Source organism: Eumetopias jubatus, unplaced genomic scaffold (genome assembly GCF_037043125.1).
Source record: "Eumetopias jubatus isolate StellerSeaLion01/CBP00866 unplaced genomic scaffold, mEumJub1_p1.0 scaffold_9, whole genome shotgun sequence".
Classification (NCBI taxonomy): domain Eukaryota; kingdom Metazoa; phylum Chordata; class Mammalia; order Carnivora; family Otariidae; genus Eumetopias; species Eumetopias jubatus.
In genome coordinates, this window is record NW_028274815.1 from 100,467,969 (window position 1) to 100,495,577 (window position 27,609).

Consider the following 27,609-nt stretch of genomic DNA (forward strand, 5'->3'; position numbering starts at 1 on the left):
CACACAAACAGCCCTTAAGAGAAGGGACAGACAGACAGAAATTTTGATAGACACATCCTGAATAACTTGCTGATGATTGTGCAAGAAACATATCAATTATGCAAAGAACTATAAAATTCCAAAACAAAACAGAAAAAAAACATAGTATAAGTTCTGTATTTCAAATTTTATAGTACTTTAATTTGTTTACAGTACTTTTATTAAATTAACTATTTTTATTCAGCATGGACTCTGAAAAACAAACTGAGGGTTCTAGAGGGGAGGGGGGTGGGAGGATGGGTTAGCCTGGTGATGGGTATTAAAGAGGGCCCGTTCTGCATGGAGCACTGGGTGTTATACACAAACAATGAATCATGGAACACTACATCAAAAACTAATGATGTAATGTATGGTGATTAACATAACAATAATAAACTGCAAAAAATAAGAAAGAAAGAAAAGAAGAGCTTTCATAGGCAGGTTAGTTTACATAAAATGAGGATTTCTAGAGTTGGTGCGTATAATAATACTCAACATATCTTTTTGTTTTAAATTTTAAAAATAAATGATGGGTTTTCATTTCTTACGGTTGTCAGCTGACACTCAAGATTAAACATGATTTTAGGACATGTTGCAAATTTCTTTTCAGAAACCAAAAGTAAAAAGTCTTCACCTGTATCTCTAAAAAACAAAGCCAATTAATATGCCAGGTTCCTTTCCCCCTCCGAATATAATGGAGCCTATGCTTAGAGCAGAGCTAGGAAGCTGGTCCCGCTCATCAGCATATTATAATGCCTCCTGACAGCCTCACAAACCGCCTCATCAACATCATACTGTTTCAATTACACATTTTTTTTTACCCACTTCACATGTTAAGCCACCTTCACTTCTATCTCACCTAGAGCTGCGGTATTAAATTTAACTACATTTTTCCAATGATAGATGGATTTTCTGCAAGTCAGAAACTGAAAAAAATCACTAACATTATATTGTTCCAGGCCACAAAAGAAAGAGGAAAAGGAGAGAGGAGAAAGAACCTTGGTGGATTTTCAAGAAACAAATAATCCCTCCCCACAAAAGCCTGACCCTCTGAACCAATGGCAGAAAGAATTAAGAAGTGGCTGCAACACAGGATGGGGTCCCTCTGCCAATGAAATGGAAATGGTCTTTTCAAGAAATGTTGGAGCCTGCTCACTCCCCTGTGATCACCCTACCAGTTCTGCTCCACCTTGCAAGGGTAATGAAGCAAGGTCTTTGATTCTGCCAGCAAACTACTGAAATAAATAAATAAATAAAGGATGGGCCTGAAAAGATGAACTTCAATTTAACAAACACCATAGAGACATGTCCCAAGACAACTGCCACCTCACATAAAAAATGTCTTTGGTTTAGGTCATGAAGAGAAATTTCGATACAGTAAAGCAAAATCATTCCAAAGAGCAGGACTCTTAGGATGTGACTGTTTTCTTTGGAAAAACTCTAAGCCGACTAAAGGAAAACTCCCTCATCTCACTACAGAGTCCACCTTTCAGAAATAATTATAATTGCATGAATATGTAGTGTTCAGAGAGCTGAGTTATGAGAGTAAGTTTTCACAGCAACAGAGCAGGTTGGAAATCAGAATGTAACAGATTTCTTGGTGTTTGGATGATTTATGAAAGTTTCACATTCCCTTCCTCTCAAATTGACATTTCATCCTGATTGGTTAAGTATCATTTTTCTGTTTTAGCAGCAAAAGGATCCTGAATAATGCAGTTGCAGCTGGATTGTCTTTAAGTGAATTCCAAGTTGTGTGATTTCTGTGTTTTCTCACTCTCAGTTTATGTTTAACTTAAAAAGTACAACAAAAATTGTTCCCTTTTGTCTCACAGACCCTAAGCCTTACTTTAAAATCTGTAAAAACTAGAAATCCTGCCTTGTTTTGGTTCTCCTAAGGCTCGGAAACGTTGACAATGTCTGAGCGGATACGACAATTGGAAAGGGCCGTATTTTTTTCTCCAGAGGTTCTGGGCATTTTGGTGCAACTTTATATCCCAACAGGATGTTTGCTGACATCCAGGCTGGAAGAATGTGAGGCAGACCAAAAAGTGCAATCTTAGCCCTACTGCTAACATATCAGTCTATAATTTGAGACTGTAATTCTACCACTGACTATGTAACATTTCCTTTAAAAAAAAAAAATCAATGCCAAAGTTACTTAAAAGTAATAATATTTCCAATACCTGAAGCCTTCAAATACAGAAATTTTCAAAAACATCCTAGATTTTAATCACAGTTTGTCACACACACCCCCCTCCACAAACACACTACGCATTTAGTAAGAGTCTACTAGGGACTAGGCATATGCTAGATTCTGAACTTCAGTGGAAAGCAAAACCAAACTGTGGTCTCTGGGAGAAAACCAACAGTAATCAAATAATCAGATAAAGGTAGAAAGTGCATATATAATAAAAGCAACAAAGGAGAGAGAGATACACACATCTATGAGATACTTCAATGAAAAATTTGACACTAGTCAAGGAGGTCTTGAAAGAAGATTGGGTTGATCTGAAAGATAAGTAGGAATGGACAAGACAGTGGAGAAAGAAGAGCATTTCAGGAAGAGGGGATACCATATGCAAAGGACCCACAGTGGGAGGGAATGTGATAAACACAAAGAGGAGGAGACTTTTTTTTTTAATCCAACATGCCTAGAGAAAAAGGGTGAACAAGGTGGAAGATAAGACCTGAGAGAGAGTGGAAAAGCCCCATCTTGTAGGCCATGTTTAAGGGCAGGACACAGAAATGAAAATAAGAATACTATTATAGGCCATATTGAGAGTTTTTGTTGGAGGTTACAAGCAAATGATGTATTACAAAGATTACTCTGGCCACGGTGAGGTGACTAGATGGGGAGATGAGTTGGGGGCTCTTAGTATGCAGCAGGCTAAGCAGCAGTGGTGAGAAGTATACATGGTAAGCTCAAGGTCTGCCCCACTGCAGTAGACCTACACGAGCGGCCTCACTCTTTTGACATTCATCCTCTCTCCTCCACTGCCTGAACACTTTTCTTAAAGCACAACTCTATGTAACCTTCCTACTTCTGTCCACTTGCCTCACCTTTAGAGCAACAGGTTCAGGCTATGCTGGCCCTCAACAGCTGATACGGTGACCTCGACCTACTTCTTAGCTCACATCTCTCCTTTCTATTTGTCCAAGTTCTTCTCTATCCAAAATGGTTTACTTATCTCCTTGTTTTTGTTTGTATCCTTGGACCCACTTGGGATAACTTTTGTCTCCTGCTGCCTCTCTTTACACTTGTGTTGTGGCCTGAATTAAGCTCCCACCTTTGTCCTTTACTTTCTAAATTCTGCCCATCCATTCCCATCCAGATTAAATACCTTGTGTTCCGTTAAGAATTCCAATACAGATCACTCAGCTTCTTCCACACGCATTTCATGTTATTTGGCAATCAATCATGATTTGTTCTGTGCTATATCAAATTATTAATTGATAAGAGTTGTCTTTAGCTTTTCATATGTATATGCTTTATTTCTTCATCTAGCTAATAAGGTGCTGGTGGCAAGGCACATGCCGTGTATTTCTTTCTTTCTGCCTTTCTTAGTACCGGCACAATGCTTTGTACATTTGTAGGTTGTCAGTGGATAAGCATGGCTTAAAGTTTGCTCTGAGATATGCTTTACCTTTACCTTTGTCAGTAGGGAGGGGTTTTGGAGGTCTACACATACTCTAATCAGATTTGCAAAATTCACAGAGTAACATGTGGCAAAATTTCCAGAGTAATATCAACCATCACTCTCCAATAACTGTGGTTTCACCAACAAACAAAAAAGAGGTTTTGAGGTCACAAATAATATGGATTCAAATCCTGCTTCACCCACTTATGCTGTAAGAGATCTTTAATCAGTTTCTCATCTCTCTAAGACTCTATGTCTTCATCTGAAAGATGCGGATAGCCATAGCTACCCAGCACACTATATGTAAAGATGTTAAGTCTCAGTGAGCACTTAGAAAGCTGTGTGGTCATTACTATTTGCAAAAAAAGTGAATACTTTCTCCTCAACTCTTTTTATCACCTCTACTCTATATATGTAAATGCATTTCATGTGCAAGTTCAGACAAATGCACGCACACACACTTCTTTTAGTCCTTCCTTTAGTCTCACTTTGTAACTGCACTGACTTCTCAAATCTATCATCGTTTTTGTTTTTTTCTTTTCTCTCTTCCTTTTCTTCTTTCTCTCTTTCTTTATTTGATGAATACCTAACAATAAGACTTTGGAAATCACAATTGGAAAAATACAACCACCATTGACAACCTTTTCAATATACCGTTACATTATTGAATGTAAACAGGAAGGGTAAGAACTTCTACAAAATTCCCTTTTCTATTGTCCAGTAAGCAAACATCTCTGTACTGAGCCATTAATCCCTCTATTGTATTCTCTTCCCCACAGTGAATTGAGTAAGATTAGAAAGCAAGAGAAAAAAAACAGTTGAGAGATTAGGAGACAGTGACAATTCAAACCCACAAAAAGTTTCTGAATGCCCAAGAAACAAGAAAGGTTGGCCTTTCTCATTAAAATCTTTTTGAATTGGTGCAAAGTCTGAAACCATCATGTAATGTTTATTTGTAACTTTTGTGTACTGAGGTGTGGTAAAATAGTCAAATCAAGATTGGCCCCATTTGATATTAGCTTCTCTAAATGTCCCAACAAGGACTAATCACTTAAAGAAATGTAGGTATGCAAGGCATTCAATATGTATCAGGTGTGAGAAACAGAGAGAATGATAACCAATTCCAATTGTCAATATCTATCACTTTTTAGATATGCAATATTTAATGTCACATGAAAACAAGCAAGCACTGCTATATGGCTGCTTACCAATAAATCTATTAATTTATTTTAAATAATGCATACTAATTTTTATGTATCACTGGCATTCGGATACATAAATTCCATTAAAAAGAATTTCTCTATATGGAAGTGTAGGAATGAAATCAGTGTGTATTTTTAATCCAAAGAGATAGACGTTTGACTAATTTATGTGATTCTAACCTGGGGGCATATTAAAAAAAATAAAACCCTCAAAATTTTAGCAAAATAGACCCAGCCTTGAAAAGATACATGTGAAAATTCCCTGAATCTATTAGTCTTTCATTATTATTGTTATTTTAAAGAATTCTCTAGTTTCATTAAACTTCTGACATGAAAAAGTGAGTGTTTCATACAGATGGAAGAGGTCTGGGCAGCACTTAAGTAGCCGACTAAAGGTGGCTTAGCTAGCTCCGAAGTGATTCCTATTAGAATGAAAAATAAATAGACTAAGTGCCAAACTCAAAAACTATTCTCTTACAGGGATAAACTGAAAGTGCTCTACAGAAAGTGAAAACAGCTCTCTGGGGAATGCTTGGGATTTGGGCAAAAGAACAATGCAACTGTTTCAGTAAGTCAAGTGGAAACACTTGGGGGAAGGGAGGAGTTTAGGGGATACCAGAAAGGGACAGAGACTTGCCAGAAAGCAAGGCTAGAGCTATGGACCCCATTTAGTTTACTGACCATGCTGACAAACACTAGGTCAGTTCTGATAGGGAAACAAAGAAACCTCATCATGGATATGGACCCCATTTGTAACAGGGAGCCTAATTATATTTGTTAAGTCTCTGGAAATATACCTAGTCTTTAGGATTAATAACATCTTTCAATGTTTCAAGAAAAATGAGTTTCTTCAGCATGACTAATAATTCATACACTCTGCTTTTGCAAAACCTATATAATAATTAACTTGGGTGTTTCTAACTTCTTCAACAACACTGAAAATTATTCAAGAACTACAGAATGAAGATGAAGACATAATTCATTCCTCTTTTCTTTCAATTAAAAAAAAAGCTGAAATTGATGTCAAAAGGATTGTTTTAGAAGTTGTAATTATGCTTTAACAAGAGACTCCAATAAATCAAAGATGGCTGTCTATTCTGAACAAACATCCAGGAAGAAAACTTGTGACCCACTCCAGAGAAATCTGAGCAACTTTCTCAATTCTTAGAGTACAAACAAGTCTCAGCTCAAATTTATAACCTGGTACTAAACTTGGGTATAATTTAGGAAAATATAAAAATGATTGCATGCTCTCTCTCAATTTTAACTACAAAATACTTGGTATGAAAATCTCTCCATTTGGGAGAAGCTAATATGGAACCCTCTCAGACAGATGGCAGAAGCTGATCAATGAGACTGTGAACCCTTAGGTGAGGAGCCTATGAGGACTCCACTTTTAAAAAATAATTGTATGCTTAGATGTGGAGGCAGAAAGTGGATTATCAATTCTGAAAAATGTTTACTGAGCTCAATGGCATTTGTTTGTTTAGAAGGGTTTTTTTTAAATATATACTGGCAGTTAGAATTAATGAATGAGTAAGTAAAGGTAGTAAAAATGAAACTAAATAATATAAAAGTATAATAAGTTGCATTGTATGGACAAAGCAACAGAACACAAAATGGCAATGAGGAGAGAGTGTCCCAAAGAGGTAGAAACTAGGGTCAAACACAGTATGTCAAGAAAACTGTATTTCTGAATCATGTTAAAAGATACTTTAACTTTTAAATTTTCCCTGAAGGGAGTCTCTCAGTCAGTAACATGTAAAAATCTGAAACTTGAGCTGCTCTTCTATGAGTATTTATTGAAGCAATAACTATTTTAGGAATTCTACATATATGGCAATGAACCCCATGCTTACTTTTTTTTCCCCATTATACAAGATGAAATTGCAAACCAAATATTTACTGCACCCTTACTATGAATTTGATTTTTAAAATGCTATTTAAGGCATTAAACTTCATGTTTTACAAGTTCAGTTAAAGGGGATTATTGAATATTTATTGACTGTCACCAGCCCAAGACTGAGAAAATAAAATGGGAATACATGTTCAGAAGGGCAGGCCCAGCCCTAACACATGCTGTGTTTTCCTACTGATTGCGGTAACCATTTTTATCAACTAAGTATAGCTGAAGCCTCTGCTTAGGCCATTCCAGGACTTCTTTACTTCCTCATTCTCAGAGGTAGTCAAGGTGCCTCATTAAGTTGTAAATTTTCTTCTGACTGCTGCTGTCCCTAGATCTGTCCTGTACTAAGTTTCTTTACATTAGATCCAATATCACTCAGCTCAGTAAAGAGCTATTTCTAACTATGTCTGGCATGAAGAAATATATAAATGAACATAAATATAGTTGATCAATTAAGAAATGTGTTTATAAGGTGAATTTTAGACTATAACATATTTATCCAACTTCAGAAAAAGTAGGGTTAGACTCCAGTGAATTTCCAGAAAACTGGATTTTAAATGTTAAAGGTCAAAACTTCTAATTGTTAGAACAACTTTAGAGCAGCATAATCCTAAAAGATACTATAATATTTCTGTTAAATAATCAGAGTATAATGTATATTATACAACAGTAATAGAGTCAGTAGGTATCATAGTATGGTTTTTCAGCTTTCTGGTTACTCCTTTGGGATCCAAACATCAGCCCACCTCTAGCTGCAGGCAATCACCCTTTACTAACAATACTCTTTTCCCTATTTATTGCTTCTAATTTGTGGTAGGTTGAGAAATTTGATGCCAAGCCTATTTAATTTGAATCTAAATACATATAAGTTGAATCACAATAATAGCCTGAGGTAAGCTCTAAAGAGGAGACTCTGAGGATTTGGAGAATATTTGCTTTTAGACACCCAAATATTCTCTTTACTTCATGTATGAGTGTGTCTATGTATGACAGAGAGACTGAGAAACAAAAAGAGCTTTGAGTGTGGGTGTGTGTGAGACAGTGTGTATGAATGAGCGTGCATCCTAGAACCATGTGTAAAAGACTTTGCCCAAGCCAGACTCCATGCTCCTCTCTTAGGGATATCTTTTAGAACCAAAACAAAACAAAACAAAACAAAAAACACAAAACTCTAAAGTTAGAACTTATTCCATAAAAGTACCTTAATTTTTTTTCAGTATTTTGATCCATATCCCAATTAGCCCCTTCTTTTAAAGATACAGAACCCAGAAATACACTTTTGAATGAAAAAATACATTCCATTATAACTAGATACAAGTCTTTTTTTTTTTTAAGATTTTGTTTATTTATTCATGAACGACAGAGAGAGAGAGAGAGAGAAAGGCAGAGCGAGAAGCAGGGAGCCTGATGCGGGACTCGATCCCAGGACCCTGGGATCATGACCTAAGCCCAAGGCAGACGCTTAACCATCTGAGCCACCCAGGTGCCCTAACTAAATACAAGTCTTGAAAACTGATTTGAGGCTCTACATTTCTCCACATAATCTTGGTTAGGACTGATGTAGGCATCTGCCTTTGCCCATTTCTTCTTTTGATGGATTTGCATCTAGCAAGAAGGTTGTCTTGACCTTTGAAGTTGAAGACTTGGCCATAAAACAAAGTAAAAACAGAATGCTCATAGGAGCCCCACATTCTAACCAATAATGCAAACAAGTCTTTCTCAGGCAATGCAGATGATCACTAGATAAGAAATGGCCATCATAAACTGTTCTGCGGGAAAGCCTGAACTGAAAAATGAACAATATATGTTACTCTGACATGTACCTCTAATTAGCAATGGGCTCATAGGCAATCTCCTAACAATCTGTTTCCATGTTCTTATTTACAAAATACAGATAATAGCAAATAGGGAGTTACCAAGAATCAGCAAATTACAGTCCCCGGGCCAAATCTGCTTGCCACCTCTTTTTGTAAATAAAGTTTTATTGGAACACAGATGCATTCCTTCATTTATATTCTTTGGCTTCTTTCACACTACAGGGGGCAGAGCTGAGTTAGCTACAAAAGAAACTGAATGGTCCACAAAGCCAAATATGTTTACTATCTGGCCCTTTACAGAAAAAAATTGTCCACCCCGGTATATATTACACTGTAAGGTTGTCAGGAAGATGAAATGTCATAATAAACAGGAAAGTGACTGAAATGCTACCGCTAGCTAATATTGATATGCTTAGTGAGTTTCGGGTACTGTGGTAAATGTCATACATGTCATCTCATTTAATCCTCTGAACAATCCTTATGTGTCTGTTTTATAGATGAGGAAACTAAAGTCCAGAGCTCAGTAATTTCCTAAGTGTATACAGCTGGTTACATGAAAAGACAAGGCTCAAATCAAGGTTTCCAAATCTAGAGAGTTCTTTACCACTAGGCTATATTGCCTTCATATAACTAAAAATTTCTAGTTGTTAGATATATGAGCATTTTTATTAACTTGAATGCTATTATTAGCATTGTTTTAATGTAGAACCTAAGATAATATGTAACTGAGTATCTGCTCTATGTGTGAACTGCTAATGATAGAGAAGTTCATCTTTCTCTTGTGTGGGCCCATGACTTGTTTGAATAGTTGCGATGACCTTCTTCCCTATCATATTTACATATATGTGGTTTGGTTACAAGTTTCCAGTCAAAAGTAAAAAAATGTGCCTGCTGAGTCTGAACACGATACTGGTAGAAGCAGGGAATTCAACTCTGATCTTTGCGCCTGTGGTGAGTGAGCTTCACAGAGGAAGAAACTCTCACCCTGGAAGGGGCTCAGCACTGAAAGCTACAGTAAACCTAAAAATCAAGACAGCTCTAGGGAGGCGGGACAGAGTGATACATTTTCTCTACCTAACAGAAACACAGTCCCAGCCTTAATACCTTCAGAAAGAAAACTGAGAGTCTTCTGTGGAAATGTTAAGATGTAATACACATGTAAAAATATATATATAGAATTCTATTCAAATTTTTTCATATTTAGAGCCAGTATACCTTGGTTCTAATGCAGGGAACCTCAACAAAACTACTGGGCCCTGTCCCTGTGGGTCTCCTGGGTGAGGGGTAGGCTTTTGCTCTCAGTGCTCTTCCATGAAAGCTTCTGGACTCTGCAAAGATCAGGAAGCTCATTCCACATGGCTGCCGCCTCAGTCTTTTAGAAGCTGATAGAATGACGCTCAATCCTGCATCATCACGTTTCAAACGGAGAGGAATAAACAAATGCGTAAGATCTCGCATCCTCTTCTTTCACTCTTGCCAACCCTGTCCGTCCTATCAACTGAGAGAAAAAAGAGAATAAAAAGGAAGGAGGGGAAGAAGAAAAGAGAATTTGTGCCTTAGATCTAAATTTTAGCTTCTAGATTTCTGCATCCTATTTTGTGAACTCCATATGTAGGGTATCATGTATTTATTCTCCTTATTTCAGGCAAACAGCTTTTCCACAGCAGCACCAAATAAGTTAAAATTAGAAAGAAACCTGAATTGAAAGAGGAACCTTTCGGCAATTGTGCCCTGCAGTCTCCTGCGCTGCCTGCTTTCTGCCAACAAAAGGAGATCATCTGTGACGAACTCTGGAGACAACCGGAGGGACAGTGACAAAGTCCATTTAGGAAGAATAAAGCAGAGCAAACGGGGAGGCCTCTTCTGCCCAACCAAGTTGTGCACAGTTCAAAAAGAACTGAATTCGAGAAACAAGCTTTTGGGAATATATTTTACAAAATCAGTACTCACTAAACAGGTTCAAACAAATGACAAATAGAGTGCTACACTGTTGAGGGGGGAAGAAAAGTTTCCCTGTTTTTGGAGGCCGCATCACCTTTACAGGCCCGGGAAGGCAAGGTTTGGCTCTGGCAACTGCGCTGCGATGTGGTTCGAGATCCTGCCCGGGATCGGCATCATGGCCGTGTGCTTGGTCATCCGCGGCATAGCCATGGCGCACATCCACAGGTTCAGTAACGTGGGCATGGAGAAAAGGGTTGCCTATTATCCATATCAGTGGAGTTTGATGCAAAGATTTGGGCGGGTCTTTGGAGTTAATCGTTACCACGTGTCAAAGGGTTTGGAGAATATCGATCAAGGAAGCATTTTCCCGATTGATGAAAAATAACTCAGTCATACTCCTCTACCCCTTCTAGAAGATTATGCAGTGTATTAATGTAGTGCATAATAAAAACAACAAAAAAGTAAAAAAAAAAAAATATTTCCCTGTTTTTAAACTCTCAGAATAAGTAACAATGCCCTCAGTTGCTGAAAGTCTTGGAAGACAGAGGCCACAAGTACTCGTCCTCATTTCACAAAGAAAGTAAAAATGGGAGCCTCAGCATTTAATTTGAGAAGAAGAAATAGTCATTTGCTAAACAAAACCATAAGCTGTCAGTTTCACTCACTTGAATTCATCTACAAGCTTTTAACCATATGAGATATTTAACCAAAATAAAATAGAGAATTTTAAAATTTAAAATTTGTATTTCGATCAGGTGGATTCCAAACAGAGAGAGAGAGACAGAGCAAGAAAACAAAGAAACAAAGAGACTTCATCTCACGGGGAAAATGTGAAAAAATATTTGAAGCAAAACATTTGGAATCATTAATACTTGAGTTTGTTTTTAAATTCATATAATTTTGACAATAAAACAACGCTATGGATGAATTTAGAATTAAAAGGATTAGATAAAAATTGAAAATTCAAATTGCTACTTCCCCACACATTTGCATTCCCACTTATTTCTGCCAATTTGCCTGAAATGTTCTGAAAGTGTGACCAGAGAGAGCATTTCTTTATATTACCCCTATAACAAACTGGATGGCCTGGTCTGTAACCTTCTGACTGCCAGGCCCTCAGGAGGTCACCAAGAACTAGAAGACTAATGGAAAGTTAATTAAAAGGCAAAGAAACTGAAGAAGAGAGAAGAGATGCCTGACATTGGCAAAATCTGGCCTGGGGGGTATGGGTCTATTAAGACTACATTATTCATTCAATGAAGACTTATTCCATGTGTATAGTCTGTGCTAGTTTCACCCTAGGCACTGAGGAACATTAAAAATAAAACCAAAGCAACACAAGAAAAAAGTTCCTGACTTTTGGCAGTCCCTTTTGTGACTGGAAGGAGGAGGGACACAAAGGTAAGAACATGAATCACTACATGCAGTTTGCATTTAACTGGTCCTCACGACAAATGCCATGAAGGTCCAGAGCAGCTTTATGAGCATGAGTTCTAGTAGGTCAGGAAGAACCTTTGAAACCTATGGAATTGGGCTAGAGGTAGAAGAAGAGACAAGATTTGAATAGATGCATATCTTTACTTGGGTTTCCCCTGTTAAGAAGCCCTTGAGATAAGTTCAGATTACAATGGTGGGTGGGGGGGGGGGGTGGAGGAATCAGGCAGAAGAAGGAAAGGGACAATCAAGAGTGTGGTTATCATGTCAGATACCACTGAGGATAACTGAAGCCTGATGCCCCTTGAGGAATCTGAGGGTCACATGGTTCAGAATTGCCCTGTCCAGGAACTCTGTCTCTCTCCAAGAGAGCTGGAGTATTTACACAGTGGGAAAGGGAAGAAGAAGCTGAGGGACCAAAAGGACCAAATGCCTGGAACTCTGGAATTAGGAATGGGTCCCATATTCAGGGGAAGCCTAGGGGTGCCCTGCAGACTTTGTTTGGCCTGTGGGTCATTTAGTTCAATGCTGAGCAGGTGTGTTAACATTAAAGAAAACCTGGCCAAGCCTTAACTCAGATAGTCTTGTGCTAGAAGGAATAGTAAGAAAAAAATCTACTACTAAAAATTTCCCATCTTTGGTTGAGAAAAATGAGATTCAGAGTTCATTAATGTATTGTTTTATGGCATAAAACTAGGTTAGAGCACACCTGGGGAGAAAATCCAGGTCTCTTGCCTCTCAGCTCAGAGTTCCTTTTATTCAACCTCACATAAACCTCACATTTATTTGCTGGGACTTCATAAAGCATGGACACAGACGATCTGTTAGCAATATAATTTATTATTAATCATTGTCTCAAAGTAATGCACTTGCTGATTCTTTCCTTTAATTCTCAAATTAAAGGAAAATATAGTGCATGGCCCTCCCAGTCAGCAATTCACTTGAGGAGGCACATGGATAGGAGTCAAAAGGGGTTTCAGCATTGTTTATAATAGGAAAATATTGGAAACCAACTAATCAACCTTGATAGGAAAAAGGACACATAAAATATGGCATATCTGTAAGACAGAATTAAATACAGCAGCTAAAAATGAATTACAGCTAGATAAATCAGTAGGGAGAGGTTTCAAAATATCATATTGGATGAAAAGGTGAAGAAACAGTATAATCTGTATGACGAGGCTGTATATGTACATTTAAACACATAAAACTATAGTGTATAAGGTTTATGGTTATTTCTAAATCTGTGGTAGAGATATAAAAAATATAGTCTAGAAGGTTTTATATCCAGCTGTTAGTAGTGGTTGCTCTGGGCAAGGAATGGGAAAGAGGAAAGGAAGGAATGGGATTGAGGAGAAGAACTTTGTCAAAAATGTGTTTGTTTGTTTTTTTTTTAATTTAAAAAACAATGAGTGGAAATAAAGAGGCCAAGATGTTAATCGTTTTTGTTTTGTTTTTTTAATTATTGGTAGGTGATGCATGAGCGCTTGTTATTTTTCTCAGTACTTTACTGAGCTTAAACATATTTTTAAGTTAAACAAATAAAGCTTTCTAAATATCATCAACTTTCTTAAAAAAGGCAAGGAAATCAAAGAGAAATAAGAGCAATAAAATTAACTCATCTATAAGCAAATGTCCATGCCTAAGGAGGAGATAAAATCATAAAATTTATGAGTGCAGAGCTATGGAGTGGGACCACCTAGTCTGAATCCTCACTCCACTCTTACCAGCTGTGAGGTCTTAGGAAAGGTATTTAACCTCTAGGTATCTGATTTTCCTCATGCATAAAATGGGGATGATAACAGAATCTATCACACAGGGTTGCTTTGAAGATAAAAATGAGGTACTATACAGGAGTATCTACAACATGGCCTGATGCACAGAACTCAGTGACATACAGAACATGCTCATCAGCCTGCTTCATGAGACTGCCTGACACATTCTTTACAAGGGTATTTCTCTTTTCAGTGAAACTACCTTTAATACACTGATATGAGCATTATAAGAAGACATGATTGCACTAGCTCTCCTCCACAGCCCCAATGCTTGCTTTACAGCATCAAATATTAATAATTTGCAACAGCAAAATTCCCATTCATTCGTCTAAGAAATAAGGTAAAACCTCATTATGTCACTTACTGTACAGTGCAATTCAGCCCAAGGCAGATTTAATTACTGGATTACCAAGAGGACTTTTCAGTCAAGTGACATCACCCTATGAGGCAAGCTTGAAGGACACAGTTATCAAGAATCTAACAGCATATTTTAGAAGTATAGATGTTGAAGAGTTGACAAAGAGAACATACAAGACCTTAAAAAGCCTTCAATTTAGACTAGTCAAGATGGAAAGAAAGTAAGAGAAGGTGAATAATCATGGAAGCCCTACATTTGAAATATCAGAAAGTCATAGGTAGAAAGTATCTACAAAATGTATGTGGATACCAGTGACATACAGAAATGCAAAAGATAGAAAGAGAAACCTGAGTGCTTTGTGGCTATCAAAATCATTATTTATATACTTCTGTTTTGTCCATCCATTGCAAAGGTAAAATTAATGACATTGTTTTCCACTTATATTTCGTACATTTTTAAGCATCAACATTTCAGCAGATTTACTGTTTATCTTGTCAACTGCAGGCCTCATGACCACAGTCTCTCATAGAAGGCAAGTAAGAAAGATGAGTTGGAGTCTCAAATTTTTGCCATGCTACAGGATGTATTTTTTTTTTAATTGGAAACTCCACTCTGAAGTTTGAAACAACGGCCCCTAGGCCATCAATGATAAGCCCTTTCTCCAGGGAGGAAGAAGGAGAGACTGCTCTGACAAACTAGCTAACTCACTAAATGCATGTGTTTGGCATGTAGATTATGACTGTGTCAGAACCCAAATCAGCATGCATCAAAAAGCACCAACATTCACTGAGGGAAATGTATTTTACTACTGTAAGCAATTTAGTTGCCCGATTTAAATGTATTCTGTACAACGTGGAGAGAATGGCATAAAATAAGTACACGTCACAGATCCCCTTTCCCCTAAGCAAAGGTTTTGGCTATCTGGCACATCTATCACAGAAAAACAAATGAACACCATATGGTCTAACTGTAAAAGAACAAGCTTATCCATCTACATCCAAGAATAACTCAATAGCTGAGTGATATTTAGCTTTACAAATGGAACTTTTGTTTTGCCTTAGGCGAGATATTTAAAATCTAAAAGTTCTATTAAATTTTTGAAATAGTTCTATAAAACTAAGTATATAATATCTTGTAATTGAATACTATATGGCACCTTGCTTAAAAATAGTTCCTAGGACCTTTATATGAATATAAGATGCTAAAAATAACTTTTCTTCAAACTATAGCGTACAAGTACATATCCCCCCACACAAAAGTCATGGTTAAATCTCATGTCTCAAAAAATACCTGTAAGGTGCCTTTAATGCAAGAACAAGTTAACCCTAATTTCCAGATGTAAAGTTCTGTGGTAAAACTGGATCCTTCTGGGGAAGAAATTAGTTTTCATGTAGGTACAAGGATACATATTATTAGCACGTGTACTTAAGTATATTTCTGCATAAATATAGTTAAGTTGTGAGACTGATGACTATTTTTTATGTGTGTGTGTGTGCGTGTGTGTGTGTGTGTGTGTATATATATATATATTATATATATATAATATATATATATATATATTATATATATATAGTTCCTGACACCGAGCTTCTAAAACCCCTGGAATTTCCTAATGATGTGGGTAATAGAAACATTTGTTGTTCATAACAAGCCCCTTTTAACCATACCTGAGTTTATAACTAATGAGGTGATGTTTAAATAGCTTCAGGATGGAAGGATTGGTCATCAGAGATACCATGTGATTAGAGGGTTAAAACGTTCAGCCCCACCCTCTGGAACTCCAAGGAGGCAAGAGGAATTGGAGATCAAGTTAATCACCAGTGGCCCGTGATTTAGTTAACCATGTCTACCTAATGAAGCTCTAAACACCGGACTTTAGAATACTTCCAGGTTGACCACACTGGGTACTGGGAAGCTCCACGCACTCCATATCTTGCCCTCTGCATTTGACTGTTCCTGAATTGTATCCTTTACAATAAACCAGTAATAGTAGGTAAAGTGTGTCCCTGAGTTCTGTGAGCTCTTCTAGCAAATTATCAAACCTGAGGAAAGGGTCAAAGAACGCTCAATTTTTAGCTGGTTGGTGGTGAGAAGGCTGCTAGCCTCAAAGCTGCCTACAAAAGGAAAAATTATACCAGGACGATGGAAAGTATCTGTGCTTACTGAGAAGGTAGTCATTGTTGGGGGTGGGGAAGATGACAAAACCAAGCAACTACTTAAACCAGCGTGTATTCTGTGAAGGAGTTGTCTTATTTTGTGGATCTATGTCATCAGCTTCCTGAAGAATCTTTACTAAAATAGATCGTGAAAGTGAGTAATATAGGAGCACGGTCTTTTGTTTTGAATGCTGCAAGGAAGAAGAACACGTTTAGGTTTGTATAGGACTCACAGCTCAATGTAGAACAGTCACAGATGGCTATATATGATCCAGATATACAACGAGTTATGCCCAAGGTAACAGCCAGCAAGCACGGTATACTGGATGAAAGCTACCCATAAGATCTGTTGAGTCTGCGAAGGGGGACTATCCAGCTCCCCCTATAAATGTCACGTGGAACATTCCAGATGAAACAGTTTATATGCATCATATACAAGCCATGTGGGAATGGTTTTATGACAATTGGGACATCCACCCACTGAATATGCCCATTATCCAGGTCAGGGTAATTCTGCAATTAAAGGGGGGATGGGTCTCTCCTGCATGGACATCCACTTACTGCTACAATAGCAAGCAACAGTCTGAGAAGCTTTATCAAATCTACTGTCTCAGCTTCTCCTCATGGGTCTTACAGATGCTAATAAAAATACTAGATTAATCAACAAGAGAATGCAAAGAGGCAGAGGGAAGAGTCAAGGGACTTTTCCTAGCAAGGGGGAAATTTTTTTAAATGGTTAAGAAATGGGGTAAATATAGTAAACGTTGATAATGGTGAAACAAAGGAAAAAGAAAGGGGAAATTTAAGAGTGGAATCCTGGCAGGGTGGAAATCTTTTGATGGTTATTTGTTTTAAAAGATTTATTTATTTATTTATTTATCTATCTATCTATTTATTTATTTATTTATCAGAGAGAGAGAGAGAGAGAGAGAGAGAGAGAGCGAGCACAAGCAGGGGGAGCTGCAGGCAGAGGGAGAAGCAGGAACTCCGTGGAGCAAGGAGCCCGATGCAGGACTCCATCCCAGGACCCTGGGATCATGACTTGAGCCAAAGGCAGAGGCTTAAGGGAATGAGCCACCCAGGCGTCCCTCTTTAGATGGTTAAGAAAAAGGATGAATAACATGGACATTGATGAGGTTGAAACAAAGATCTTAATAAAGCACTACTAAAGACTGGGTGGACCAAAAGGGCTCCCTGCAGGTCCTCCAACATGAAAAGGCCTCAAATGAGTCTACATATTCTAATTTAGAGGAATTTTAAAAGCCAGAAGGCAAAGATTACAGCAAAAATTCAGACCTGGAATGGCATGGGGCAAGAGTCAAGCAGATTAGCCAAGATAAAGACTGACAAAAAAGGTAAGGTTCCCTATCTCAACTCCTTACTGGGGACCCAAGGCCTTACATATATGAGTAGTTAAAATGGTCAGAGGTGAAGAGAAGTTACTGGGATCCCTGGATAGGAAAGCCACAAGAACTGTGGTACCAAAACTCACTGGTTAAGCCTGGAAGTGGACTACAATTAGATTTAGAGAATATAAAAATATAAAGGATAGGATTATGAAAGTTGGAATATTTAAACAGGCTTTATGTGAAGAAGTCGTACCTTGACCTGAATGTTTTATGGGAATGGATATGGTGTCTGGCTGAGGAACACTTTTCATACTTCATATTGTAAAACAAAAACCTGTTAATGAAATCCTAGTGGAGGATGCAGTTAGAAATGTAAGGGTTGATGGGATTAAACTGACTGTCAGAGCAGAATATTTGGTATGTTTGAACAGGATACTTATGAAGTGGCTGCATGTCTACTATCTGAATGTATTATGGGAATGGACACTGTATCTGTCTAGGGAATATTTTCTCCAACCTAGTATTATAAAGGAGAAGGTATATAAATCTGTTCTTCAAGCAGTATTAATTGGACCTACTAAATGGGAATGGATAAGATTGCCCAGGCCCACATGGTATAGATTAGAACTAGAGTGCTGATAAGGACAAATTCTCTATGAAATATCCCAGTGTGGACTGTGGATCGGAGCTTATGGCAAAAGCTAGTGAATCCATTCCAGAGACAGCTATGGGACTTTGGACTACAGAATTTCCCTTTGAGGGAAAATTACTAGCTTGCTATTAGACATTAATTGAAATTACCTCTATGACTGAAGGACATAAAATAATCTTGAAGCCTGAAATACACATAATATGTTGGATAATGTTAGAGAAATACTATAATGAGGAGGGCAGTGTCCAGAAGAGTTCCCTAATAAGATAGAAATGGTTGATATAGGAACATGCTCTAAAGGTTAAAATAATGATTTCCAGAATAATTTTCTATACTAGCCTGGGAGAGACCTTGAGCATATGATATACCCAAGTACAGGAGTAACACTAAAACTGACATTTATTTATTTACTAGACATTAACTATACTGGACAATGCCCCTCCTCCCCATCCCAGGTACAAATATATCAGAATCCAGTGACCGTTTCCATTGGTCACTGCCTAGTAAAACCCCAAGAAAACATGAGGCAAGAAGGTCATCACCCTCAGATCTTCTCATTATTAGATGCCCCAAATAAAATCTCCATGGGAAAGAAGAAAGGACCATAGACGGAGAATCTGACAATTTGGATTCCTGGCAAGGTTTTATAACTTAAATATCTGTGTGATCTTGAGCAAGTCACTTGAATCATTTCATCTCAACTCAGTTGTTCCATGAGGGTGAGGTGTCTCTCTGTTTTGTACATCCTTTCTACCTAAAAGATAAGCAAAGCACCGGGCACATATCTTAGGAACCAGTCAGTGTTTTCTGAATGAATGAAACACTTATCACCACCTACTGTGTGCCAGACAGACTGTTAAATGCAAAGTATATAATCTTAACAGGATACAAAGTCTTGCCTAGCCCTTAATGAGAGGAACTGGCTCATTTGCTAAAAGAGTGATTTCCAGATATCTTTCCAGCTTTGTTGTAATTGTGAGACTTACCAAAAGTTCCATTGTTTCCAAATGTATGTCCTCAAGGACAGTGATGAATAAAAAGCTGCTGTTATACCATGGTGAATAATAAATAGAAACATCTCACATACAGGCTTTGAAATACTGATCCCATCATTTCTGAATGAAGTGGTAAAAGAAAAATGAAAACAAAGTGGAAAAAAAATGCCATGTGCTGGTTAATCTCACAATAGGCATAAACAATAGAATGTTGCCTGGAGTGTGATATTGTGTTTAAAGTAACAGGTTTGGTGCCCATGACAACCAGTTAATTCGGTATATGGAGAAACACTGCTTTAGAGACAACAGAAAATGTAAGGGAATGTTAGAAAATTAACTCTTTTATGATATGTGGTTCTCTAAACTTTACCTCCCTCTAGGTGGATAGCTATACAAATTGATCTCACAACTGTGTAATATTCTACAGAGCCCTGGCCATTTTCGATGGATACACTTTGATGTGGGGTTTCTCAATCTCTCGTTATTCTTGGCATCCACTCAACTATTTGGGCACTAGATATTATTAAGAAGATGTGAAACCAAAATGACTTTTCTTAATTTTAAAACAATAGGTAAGATATGTTCTAGATGCGTGGAGGAGAAGGGCCCAGTCCTGCTAGCCTACGCAGCACAGCAGTTATCCTTCCTCTGCCTGCCTCCTGGGAGTTTCTGGGAGATCCTGGCAGACTCTCCACCCCAGTTCCATCAAGCCACCCACAAACCCAAATTCTCCCAGAATGCTTTCCAAACAGCTCCACAGACTGAAAAAAAAAAAAAAAAAAAAAACCCTGAGTTCCATTCTCACAAAACATTATAATGCAGAAGAAAATCTGTGCTCAGCATAATGAGAATATACTTCTAACGGAGTACATGAGAAATGACACATGCATGTGTACGCATCTGACACACCCAAGTATAGGAGGGACGTAACAACAGGAACACAATCATCTGGCTGTGTAAGGAAAGACAGGTTTGGCATCATGAGCCATGATGTAAGAAAGCAAAACCTGAGTGTCTGTAAATGGAAGGAATTTCTAAGATAGCCCCTTGCACTCCACAGACTTTCAAACTGTACTCTAAATATAATACAGACACAATTTGAAGGAAAATTTGCAAAAATACAGTTAAGGTTGTCTCTGGTGATCTTCGCTAAGCAGAATAAATATAGAGGAGGAATAAATCTTTCCTCAAAATGTCACAGGTAGGAAAAGGAAAGCTTCAGAAGGCCTTAGGAAATTATAGGGATTTCACAAATAGCATGTGATTAGAAATGGAGCAACCTCTAGGTGGTTCTGACAAATGAAGGAGCTAATGGGAAACACACCACCTGGTAGAGCAAACAGATTTAGAAGGGCACTGCCATAAACGTAAATAGGAAGCTAGCTCTGCTTCACTCAGCTTGCAGCTTCCACACAGGACAAAGGCTGAATTAATTTCCCCCTCAAAATGAAAACAGCAATTCCTAACAATAAAGAGCATGTGAGTAACAAGTGCAAAGACTAAAGACACTTAAGGAATATCAGGTAAATATCAATACCCAGTTGTGTGTTTGGGTGTGTGTTGTTTTTCTCCCAATGCTTTTTGCTAAACTGAATTTGGGTTCTCTTTGCCTCTAATCTATAAGTGTATCTATCTACCTATCTACCTATCTTTATAAATACATATGTATTTAACATACACTAAATGTAAAATATAAATATTTAATATAAAAATGACAAGTTTCTATTCATAAATATTTGTTTCTATTCATAACAGTTTACCAGTCTAGTGCACTGCCTATGACAGAGGTATGGTATGGAGTATGGTCGCATTTTTGATTTTAAGATCACTGATTGTCACATTACCCCAAATTCTTTTTGCTTTCACCTTGCATGTCACCTCACCTGTCCCTTAGCCTGGCAGGTCATGTGCTAAGAAAATAGACACCAACCATTCTGTGAGTGGGCTCCTTATCTTGTTAAATGAACTTCATGCCTATAGTTGCTGTATTAGTTACCAATTGCTATGTAACAAATACCCCAAACTTAAAATCATAAATATTTGCTATCACCAGGTTTTTCAGGACAGGAATTTGAGAGTGGCTTCACTGGGTTGTTCTGGCTCCATGTCTTTCATGATGTTGCAGTCAAGATCCACCGGGGCTGTGAATAGCAGAAAGCTCAACTGGGTCTGGAGGATGTGCTCCCAAGCTCACTTTAATGACTGTAAGCAAATCTCATAAGATCCCCTTCCAAGTTTACTCACATTGTTACAGGCAGACCTCAGTTCTTGCCTTAGGAGTCTCTTCAGAGGCTGTTTGAGTTCTCTTACAACACAATTGCAGGTTTTCTTCTCCTCAGAGCTGCTTCATAACATGCAAGCTGCTTCACCCAGAGAGAGTATATAGTGTACTGAATGGTGACCCCAAAAAGATATCTCCATGACCTAAGTCCCAGAATCTGAATGTGAGCCTATTTGGAAAAAGGGTCTTTGTGGATGAAATTAAGTTAACGATCTCAAGACCTTGATATCATTCTGGAATAGGGTAGGCCTAATGACAAGTGTCCTCAGAGGAGAAGAAAAAAGAGAGTAGGGAAGATAGCCATGTGAAAATGGAGGCAAAGTTTGGAGTTATGTTGCTATAACCCAAGAAATACCTGGAGTCACCAGAAGCTGGAAGAGGCAAGGATGGATTTCCCCCTGCTACCTTGATTTCAGACCTCTGGCTGCCAGAATTATGAGAGAACAAAGTGCTCTTTTAAGCCATCAAATTTGTGGTATTTTGTTATGGCAGCCCTAGGAAACAGAGTGATTTGAAAGAGAGTGAGAATTAAAGATGGAAGCCATAGTCTTTTTGTAACCTAATCTCAGTATTTCCCATTATTCTGACATATTCTATTCACTAGAAAGGAGTGATTAAGTTCAGGCCTCATACAAGGTGAAGGGAATTAAACTCTACCTCTCCAGGGGAGAAATACCAAACTTGTGGATGTATCTTTAAAACCAATAAAGTTCTCATCTTAAGTTTCTCAAAATGACTTTTGAAGCTCTTCCCCTTCCTCTGAGAACAAGATACCAGGAGGAAGCAGGAACAAATGTCTAAGTCTTGAGGATGGTATGGGACTATTTTTTTTCTTAATTCCTATCTATGACTCCCATATTTTCTCAAACACCAGTCACTACTGCATATGTTCAGATGGATTATTGTCATAAATATTACTGGTAGACTTCATGATGTCATGTATACATAGCTCACTTAAAATGACTATTAATATAGTACCATATAAAAATAAGAAATCAGTATTTCAAAAGCATGTTTATGTACATCAACTCCCTTAATATTTGATTAATTTCATAACACCCCTATAGAGATTTAGTATTATCTAAGAGACTAGGAGAGGCAGTATGTTTCAGCAGACAGAGCACTATACTGTGAGTCAGTATACTTTTCACATGGTAAATAAAAAATAAAAATTAAATAATCTTTCTAGGCCTCAGTTTCCTTAACTGTAAAATTAGGAGGTCAGATAAGAGAATCATTAAAATCCCTGTCCACTCCAGTAGCTGCTGCAGCAGCACTACCTCTATTAGCTCCAAAAACCGGACTAAACTTAAGATTATACATATGTCAGAACTGAAATATAATATCCATACCAAGGAAGAACAGTTGAAAAAGTCAGGGACTATCTTGTTTTAGATATCAGGCAAGGTGACTTTTTTTAACCCTATAGTAAAATACTTTAACTTTGCCAGAAATAAATTTCTCCTGGATAGCTTATGGGGTCTCAGCTCCATTACCATCTCTAAGGGGTGGTGTTCCCCGACCACCATGGGAAAAGTAACCCTTTCCCTCCCACTCTCCACTCTGTTGCCACTCTTTATATTCCTCATATCCCTTACCATGATCTGAGGTGTTTTGCTCTTATGTGAATGTGTTTATTATCTGCCTCTCTGTGCAAAGAACCTAAGATCTCAGAGTACTTGAACCTTAGCTTTTTCACTATAGTTTTCTACATTCCAGAAGAGCACTCTCGCTCAGAATAGGTACTCAACAAACTAAATGAATAAGTAAATGAGGTATGCTAAGTATTTTACAAGTAATAATAGAGCCATATATCTATATTATATCTTACCCTGATAAACAGGGGTTCTGCATCCTAACAAATTCACCCAAGGTAGATACGACTATCCCCAGATAATTATGGATGAAGAAACCTAGGCTCAGAGGTTAAGGGACTTTACCAAACAATTAGAATATCCTGGATTCAAGACCTCTCTTTAGACTTTCTACCTTGATGTTTAGTGCTCTTGACCCAGAATCAATCTTTAATTCTATAGGGAAAAACTTGGTTTTATCAATGTTTTCAATTGGAAACACCTCTAATCAAGCCATAATGTAGTCTAATATTTAGTATTTGGGCTTCATAATTAATTGCAGGGATAATTAATAAATTTACAAACCGTTATGTGTTGCCCACTTTTTAATCAAATCACATAGGTTAGTGATAGCTCAAGGAATCTCTTAGCAGTGGGGGGAAATCTTCGTTTAACTCAGCATTCACTATTTCTATAAATGTATTCCTCAGTTCCTGCACATTAACTACTGTGGCTCTGAAATTAACCTTTCCTGTTTGCTTGTGCCTGACCTCAAAGCATCCCAAATTACTCAAAGCAATTCTGATGGCTTTAATTTATGAGAACACCTTCAAATATTCATCTTTTAAATCCTGAAAATGATTATCCCTGCACAACAGTGGCTCTCTTTTTAATCTTAGCTGATAACTCTGATTAAATATATCCGAAGGCTGATTACCCCTACTGCGGTTAACGCCAGTGTCACAGCTAACTACTTATTTCACAGCAGGAATTGCCTTCGAGAGCCCATTTACACTATTACCCAGAATTGATTTACACTGTTATTTCCTATTGATCACATAGGCAAAAGAAGGTATAGACAGTGTCCTCTGAAGGCCTGCTAAGATCTCAAATAACGCAAGCCAAGCACAGGCACTTAGTCTACATTCAGCTAGTACATTTACAACAATGTAAATACTAGCTGCTTCCAAGATGTTGTTATTTTTAGAAGCAACTATTTACTATTAGAGTCCTTAGTTATTTCATCACAAAGCCACTTGGAGATGGAATCTATGTTATTACAATGGGTAAAAAAGAGAGAGAAAATGAAAGAAAGTAATCCAAGTGTAGGTTATCTGGGTGCCATGTGGACAAGTTGAGCAAACTGTCCCCCTGTGCTTTCTTTCACTGCTAGAGTCTTTGAGCAAGAAGCATGGCTGGTGACAGGATAACAGAGATGCTGAGATGGTAGCAGTAGTAGCTCTGCAGATTTCTGGTATCACGTAGTCCTATCTTGAGTGTCTTCTTGGTTGGTTTCCTGCAGTGGCAGCTATGACTATCGCAAAGACAATGCCTTCATTAATTCCTCCAGTAAACATGTATCAAAGGCCATGAACTTGATTCTGGATATGTCAGATACTAAGGATACCAGGGGTGAATGAGACTGATAGGACTTTTCTCTGTTCAAACTGTTAGTCTGTTTGAGAAGGCAGGCAATAAATAAGGAAACAAATACTAACTGTGAACATGCCACAAAGGAAAAGAAGAGCATGTCTGAGTTCTCTTCAAAGAAAGCCCTAATCCGCAACCCAAAAGGATGCCTATGTTGTGTAGCGAAACAGGACTAGGGTAAGGAATCAAAAGCCAAGGGTTCTGCTCAGGATTCCACCACTGTCTAGGTCAATGATGCTCATGCTTAAGTTTGCATCAAAGTCACATGGAGAGTTTGTTAAACCACAAAGTTTAATTCAGTAGGTCTGGGGTGGGGCAAAGGAATTTGCATCTCTTGACAAATCCCCAGGTGCTGCTGCCGCTCCAAGGAGTGCGTTTTGAGAACCACCACTCTGTGTTTTATAATCTTTCTGCCATTTTCACTTCCACATTCATCATAAGGATCACTAAGGAGATAAAAATGTATAAAACTGCTTAATATAAATGAAAGGGGTGGTAATTATGAAGAAATAGATTCAAATAGTAATTAAATGCCTAAAGCACTTAAGGAAAATGAGCCAATCAGAGTTGGTTTTAGGAGGAACAATCCCATGTCTCTCTTCAGGAAGGAAGATGGTTCTATATTCTTCAAGAGCCATTTTTCTCTTTGTGTAATATAAGTCATTTAATTATGGAAGGGGCTCATGAGGGCCCTCAGATCTCCATCAAAGCCTGACAGAGTCATATTCTTGACAGCATGCCCACTCCACTGCCTTCACAATCAGACACCTGCTGGTGGAGCCCATGATGGCTGAAATCAGGTCACGCATCACAGAGGACTAACTGGGAACCATCTCATGAGTTACCTACTCTAGAAACTGAATTTACTCTGGACTACAGGCTCCCTTTCAGCATATTAGCTACCACCACTGGAGGAAGAAAGGAATAAAGATTTATTGCCTAATACTTTAGTGGTTTGAATTAACTCTCCCTTCAGAGACTTGACTTACTCACTTTCCAGGTATGGCCCTACTGAGAAAAATGACCCTTTTTTTTTTTCAAGGTTTTTTTTTTTTCAAGGTGGCCTTATAATTTGAAAGATTTAAAAGGCTTCAGATCATCCTCCCAAGGTGATGTTCTATTGAGGCAACAGAAGCAAGAGCTGTCCCAAGAAATAGATGGCAGGTATTTTATTCCCACTTTTGTCAGTAGGGATCTAAATCATGTACATTCAGTAAAATTCAATAAATATTTAACCTCTCTGAATCTCAGCTTCCTCCTTTATAAAAAATAGGGATTGCCAAAGACCAGGAATTGGCAAAATCTTTCTGTTAAAGCCTGATAGTAAATGTTCCATGCTTTCTGGTCATAGAGTTCCTGTGGCAACTACGTGACACTGTCTCATGAAAGCAGTTATAGATGATATGGAAACAAATGCTGTATTTTTTTTTTAGATTTTATTTATTTGACAGAGAGAGAGAGAGCATAAGCAGGAGAAGCAGGCTCCCCGCTAAGCAAGGAGCTCGATATGGGACTCAATCCCAGGACGCCGGGATCATGACCCTGGCTGAAGGCAGATGCCCAATGAACTGAGCCACCCAGGTGCCCCAAATGCTGTATTCTAATAAAATTTTATCTATAAAAAACACGCAGTAGGCCTTGGCCAACACCTGCCATAGACTCTTGCCCTAAACAGGTGATACTTGAGCTATCTGCCATGCGCCTAACATGGACATAGTTTGTTACTGGGAGCAACGAACTTAACCATTCTGTACCTGAATTTCCCTTTGTGTTGAAAAAGAACACCATTACTTGTCATGTCACTTCCTCATAGAAATTTCAAAAGGACTGATGAGCTAATGTTTCAAAGTACTATGATTTCTTGATGAAGGGCAGGGGAGAAGTATTATTATCAACTGTACCTTTTAAGCTACTATCATCTGATTATTATTGTACCTGGGAATAGAATGAAGATTCTGATTCGTATATGCTATACTGTGGTCTCTCATCCGACAGTCTCCCTTCAAATGATTAATAAAAACCTGTGAGTTGGATGCTAATATTACTCTTTGATATCTTCCAAAGATTAAATGGAAAGAATAAAAGAAACAGATCCTACCACTTTATATACAGATTTTAATATTTTTCCATTTATCATTCATGATTATTCAGCCTTAAAGCCTAAAAATGGAGCATTCTCAAGAAATAGAAGAGATATGTGAGCTATGCCAAAAAACATTAAATTAAGTTGATATAGTTTCTTTATATTTATTTGTTCACCCTTAGGAGAAGCACCATTAAAAGTAAATTCCTTAAACAAAAGACTTTGGAATTAGATGGATGTTAAAATGTGATTTAAAAAACCCAAGGGATAATTAACACTAATTTCATCATTTCTCAGGGATATTAACATAAATTGTCTTATACATCTTGCCCATCACCAATTATCAACCAATCTTCCACATTTAACAAGTAATTCATTTAGTAGATGTTTTTCTAGTACCCATTATATACAAGGGACTGATAGAAAGGTGGAAAGCTTGTAGGTATAACAATAAAAAGTAGTGAAAAGTGTCCTCAGTGTGTTAACAAGCTGTATTCATGAGTTTGAAGGAAAAAAAAAAATGCATTTTGCAGAGTTGATAAGGAAGACTTGTTTCATGACAGAAGTGATATTTGAGTTGAGTCAAGAAGACAGGAAAGGGGCAAAGAGCTTTCTAGATGGCCCTAAATACAGACCCCAGCACAGGCACACCACTGTGAGCAATTCAGGTCATGTAAAAGCTTGTTAGTTCAGGATATGGCAGTAAATCATGGAAGGCCAAAGGTAATCAGGCTAACAAGTCTGTGTTTAAAGAAAAACCCTTCCAAGGATTTTGAGAGT

The 27,609-nt window shown here is 37.8% G+C and overlaps 1 protein-coding gene and 1 pseudogene across 2 annotated transcripts in view; one reads left to right on the forward strand and one right to left on the reverse strand.

The window, feature by feature from the left end:
• Positions 1 to 27,609, reverse strand: part of MACROD2 (mono-ADP ribosylhydrolase 2) — a 2,087,069-nt gene that overhangs the window by 1,306,789 nt on the left and 752,671 nt on the right. The window lies entirely within an intron of this gene.
• LOC114216394 (NADH dehydrogenase [ubiquinone] 1 alpha subcomplex subunit 1 pseudogene) lies at positions 10,665 to 10,907 on the forward strand (annotated as a pseudogene).